This window comes from Bombyx mori, chromosome 17 (genome assembly GCF_030269925.1).
Source record: "Bombyx mori chromosome 17, ASM3026992v2".
NCBI classification, from domain to species: domain Eukaryota; kingdom Metazoa; phylum Arthropoda; class Insecta; order Lepidoptera; family Bombycidae; genus Bombyx; species Bombyx mori.
Window position 1 is genome coordinate 8,547,947 of NC_085123.1, and position 6,072 is coordinate 8,554,018.

A 6,072-nucleotide genomic window follows, 5' to 3' on the forward strand; every position below is an offset into this window, starting at 1 on the left:
TAATATGACTTCTTACTTCCTACCACTGATTGCAGGCAGTTTTTTTTAGATAATACTATTTAAAACTGAGAAGAAACAGCAAGAAACTTAAAGCTTCTTATTTAGAAAATAAATGCGCACGTCACACAACAAACTTAATAAATGTTTTAAATCGTTATTAATATAATAATGATTACTAAATCTAGAAGATACAGGTTTATTTTAGCGAACTGTTTATAGATCAGTTCGAGTGTTGAGACAAAATTCAAAGCCACTCGTTTTTCAATATTTACGTGATCGCTGATTGATAATCGCGCCGAACAATCCTTCACTTCGGCTTAAAGAAATCCATTTTTAAATAAATTAAGATATCTTACCGATAAAAAGTCTTAATAGAATCTATACCTATTGAGCCATCTATCTATATATATATATAAATTAATTGCTGTTCGTTAGTCTCGCTAAAACTCGAGAACGGCTGGACCGATTTGGCTAATTTAGGTCTTGAATTATTTGTGGAAGTCCAGAGAAGGTTTAAAAGGTAGATAAATATGAGAATACTCAGAATTAAATAAAAATAACAATTTTGTTTTTCCTTTAATGTGTCCCCCTTCGGACGGATTCCTTTTGTTTGTTTTAAGTTTATTTTATACAAAAGTTTAGGTCTTTTATTGATTGAGGCACTACGAAGTCTGCCGGGTCAGCTAGTTGTAAATAAATTGTATAGTGGTACAAATTTACAAATCTTCAGATAACAAGCGAAAACCTAAAACGACTAAACTTTAGCGACAAACGACCATGTATTAGTAGTTTTCAGAACTACGAGTCTCGTAGCTTAACAAGGTAAATACGGATCGTTCCACGTTGAACGTGGCGACACTCCTAAATTACAATCACTACAAAGAATACCTTGCCGCTTTAGTTTTAGAATCCAGATTTCTATGGAGTATAAAACAAAACGGAAAAATCGCATCTCGTGAGCTTGGAATTGCCAATGAAAACTGTACTCTCAGCAATAGCCATTGGTAATTTTAGCAAGTGAAGAGAGAGAGCTTTATTTCCAATAATAGTAATTAATCATACTCGGAATACGAGATTCACCAAGGGTGCCACACGAAGCCCTACACAATACTAAATTATCCTGAATCCCTCCATAGTTGCGAGGACACGCAATTAGCTTCCGGATCAAGAATACCTCGGAATGTCACCAATCAAGAGGGCATTTTGTGAAATTGGTTGAAGGGAGCACAATACATACTAGCGCATTATGTAACTAAGTCGCTTTATGAACGAAAACGCTACTAACGAAATAAGTATACGATGTACAACCATTCAATGATTACCTTTTGAGTCGATTAAGACTTTGATCTTCTTTCTTCGGGCGCTTCGCAGCTGATATCCGTGACGTCCAGTAACTACTTAATACTAGATGAGATATTTCAGTATGTGTATAATAACAAAAAGTAAATTATATTTTATAGGAAAAAAATATTTAGGAAACATCTTGTGGGGTTTACTCCCTGTATTTTCTTTACATAGCACGATACTCGAATCAAAAGATAGAGCAACGCAATATTTAGATTTTGTTACGGTACCGGTAAATGAAAAATAAATTTATCGTATTAAAGATATACCAGACTAGAACTATTTACATTCAAGGTGTTCCTCATACTTCATAGTCATTATCGTAACTGTCATGTTCCACACAACGGAAACTTGGTATAGCGCATTAATCACGCGGAGATACTACAAATTTGTCAACCATAATATCCCGCTGTGAATTACAAGATAATAATTAATGAACCCCCAACGCAAAGAGTAATTATAAGCGGCATTGCTTTGCGGAGTGTGTCATCGTAGAAGTAAGTTTAACTTAAGTATGATTATATTAAATGCAGATTAATAAAGTGTTCTATGCAGAGAAAACGAAACAGCTTCGGGGTGTCCTATTTGGGTTTTCTTTAATAAGTTGATGTTAATTGTTTATATCTTGACACTTAATCTTAACCTTTTATTTTATGTTATAAAAATTTCAGACCTATTTAGTCAAAATAAGGAATAGTTCGTGGCTTGGTGATATACATTTTTATAAAAATCATCTTACACCACTGAAGAAGGGCTTAGCATATACCGATTCTATAAAAAAACGCTGTCAGACTAGAATTTTCTCAGGTAAAGGTTTCTCAGGTATCGTAGAGATTATGTGTCTCATTAATAAGAGAAAATGAGCATAAGAATCAGGCAACTAAGAGAAAAGAGGCAGCAGTATTCTCGGAGGATTATACCAGCGTATCGCTAATTGACATTTACTGGTAGTAGGGAACTTTAGAAGCCCACCCGAGTTGATTCCCAGAACAGCTTGTTTCAATCGTGAAATAAACATGTGCTCCGATTTTAAGAGTACGGCAGCCATTAAATAATACAATTTCGACTATGTAGGTTGCACTTGTAGACACAGTGTGTGCCCATAAATGACACTTGCTGGTTCTGGTAAGTAATTTACACCAAGTGCGCTGCGAAATTATTTGCCCATTTAATGAAAAAAAGAAAAAAAAGGGAAAAAACTAGTCATTGCGAATGCCATCAGTAAGTGTAACGTCATTTTGATAGCGCCAATTTATGTGTGTATGCATGTTATATATGGCGTCAGGCATATCTGATCATCGTCTAGCAACATTATAATAATAATATATACCCATTAGTTGGCTATAATCATATACGTGTGTTATAACTAGCACCTGCGTAAACAAAGCGAATAATTGAGGGTAAATATTTTGACCAGTCATTACGACCGAATTCCGTGGCTTTTACGTAACAATTCATTTTATATGAGCGGCTTAAAACGACCGTAAAAAGAGTTATGTGAAAAAAGTGTAACAACCACGAACCCACGGACGGTCGAAAAAAGCCAGTGAACTTTAATTTCCTGTCAAAACTCGTTCTGTGAACGTAGCCAGTTTTCCGAATGCTTTTTATAGTATACAAAAAACGACTAAAGAGACATAAAAGCAATTTATGCAAGCTGACAAAACTGTAAGGTTATAATGCCTTTTATAACGAACATAATTATCAGTAAAACAACAACGAAAAGAATTTATTATCGATAAACAAATAAATTAAGAATATTTTCTGTGGAAAAATATAATATACATCGCAGCAGGAAGCAAGTTCTTACAGGAATCAGCAGCGTCTTTGGATTTGACTTTTTTATTACCCTGTAATTTGGGGTCTGTGTCTACTACTCTAAAATTTACTGAAAGTGTATACAGCTCAGCAGACAAACTTATAAGAAAGACTCTTAGCAGTCGCGTTTTCGTACATTATCCTTGATTACTAAATATTTATTTATTATTTGTTTTATTATTATTTTTTGTTTATTTTTTTATTTTTTTGTGTAGTTCAGAATTGGTTATGTTTATACCGAAAAGATATAAAATGCAGAACCGCCGACCACATTAGAGTCGTCAGATAATCTAGAGATGACGACGCTTGTAGCTGAAAGTCCTGTCCTGGTGAAACTGGAAAGGCCTCCGGGCCACCAGTAATCCTTCAATCATAAAAAAAAAAAAAAACTGAAAGTAAGTGTTGTACTTTTTGACGAAGCATGTTGCTGATAACTCTGTTTCTATAATCTGACGAAGCGTGTTGCGGATAATCATATGTTTAAAAAAAGTGTTATTTAATTATTGCGAAAAATAAAGATCATTTAGGAGAACTAAGTGAAGAACATCTAGAGATAATCTAATAATTGTTTTTTCACACACTCAAACCTATATAAACTAGCAAACTGTAATCAAACTGATACGGTTGTACTTTCATTTTTTTCTCTTTGTGATCGTGAATCGAAATGGACTCTGCACACAGCTCACTGATTTAAAGAGTTGTTTGCGCCAGCGTTAACAAAATCTGTGTAGCGTTGTAGTTAAATTTATAAAATAATTCGATTTGAATGTTATTTTATATTATGTCAGCGAACACAAACATTAGCCATTGCGACCAAAAACACACTATAATAAAATATATTTCATCAGGGCACGATGCCCTGACTGTATCTGAGTTAGTCGTAGAGGTCTATTTCTGAATTGTTTTCAACTTATCAGACTTTCAATAAACGCAATTGAATAGTTTCTTGAAAATCTAAATTCTATTGTAGGAGTTTATTTTTGTAGTTTGGAAAAACATTTCAATTGCCTCTTAGAAGTTCTTTATGTCTACATTTTTTAAATCGTGTTCGTGTTCAGAGTAATAATCACGTGTACAGCTTTTCCAAGTAGTGACATTTCTTAAACTGTTCACGTAACAAGTATGTTCCCAGTTTTATTTATCTGCTCTGGACGAGTAAAAAATCTTTTGATATTAAATCAATATCATATATTGTACACATACACACATATTTATATTTTTATATTATTAATTTATATATTAATACGCGAACGCGAAGGGTACACGCCCTTTTTACAAAAATTGCGCACACGGAGGAGAACAGAATTTCCAACACTTATAGAGAATACAGAGAAGAATTGTAGAATGCAAATTTTTTTTTTAATTATGCATAAAATGTATACTTAATCAATAAAAAAAAAACATTACACACACTACCATGTATTTGACATACACACGCTTAAATACTCTTTTGTTTATTTTTAAAGTCTGTAGTCAATTTGAGAATAGATTTGTTTGACTTTAATATTATTTGTCTATAGTGTAAGCCTTGCAGAATTCTGTGATTATAGAAGTATGACAGTATTGACAATAGAAACATAATAATGTTTAAACTTATAATTTAAATTAATTATGGTCGAGGTTCGACCACTGGGCGATCACTAGTATATAATATGTATAGTAATCTGAAAAATCTCCATTAAATGGTATAACCCATCAAACTGGAATGCATGAGTGCTTCGTGGCTTCATTCAAGAATTATTGTTTTATTTTATTTTAAGGTTTCTGCCTCCCCACTCATGGTTATAATGGTTTCTAAACGATTCAGTAATGTTCATGTGTAGAATGCGGTTCTACCAATGCATACTTTTAAAAAAGATACCCCGCTTGGAAATTCTTCAAGACGGTCTCATAGATGTTGTATTGGAAAATATTTTTCCGCATTCGTGTCGTTCTGTTGTGTACCGGGCGGTGCACTGAATGGAAGCATAAATCCATATCTGGATGTCCATTGTGTTGTTACGAAGGAAGATTTGTGTGACCCACACAAACAGACTACAATAGACCCGTTTCATATTATTAACTGATGCGCTCAAGCATGAATAGATAAAACATTTTACTGTATAGAAACCCGAATTATATCGGAAGTAGGTACATATGAAGGTGTTAAGGTGTTTTTTTGTGTATTGAGATTTAAAATGGCTGTAATCGTGGCGTTTGGTTCTTCCTATTCGTACACTCTTGACAGAGTGGTCGTGGTCATGCATTAGTCGGATCCTGCGATACCGATGCTCTCGCGATGCGACGCCATGTGGCACGATGCTTCGCAGAGTGAGAGCAAACATTTATGTTGGAGTGAGTAACAGATTTTATGAGGTCGGTCCATCGTGTTGGAGATCGTCCGCGAGATCTTTTGCCCTCGACTTTCCCTTGCACTACCAACCGCTCAATGGAGTCCTCATTACGTTTGGTTATTGAGTTTTAATTAAAATGCTAACACAAAAACATATTGGGGCTATTAAGTCCTTCAAATATTGACATTGACATTTTCCCCCCGAAATTAAACAAAACCAACGATAAATAAAATATGTATTAAAGTTAATGTCTATTGATCAAATAATATAATTATGATGGTGCAAAACCAAATTTAGTATTTTTTATTGTACATTATCGGCTACCAATTTTATTTTGAACGAGCTGCATCGGCGATATCAGATTGATAAAAAGTAGCGACTATGTTTTTTTTATTTTATTTATTTATTGCTCCGATGGGTGGACGAGCTCACAGCCCACCTTTTGTTAAATGGTTACTGGAGCCAATAGACATCCACAAAGCAAATGCGCCAGCCACCTTAAGATATAAGTTCTGAGGTCTCAGTATAGTTATAACGGCTGCCCCCCCCCTTCAAACCGAAATGCATTACTGCTTCA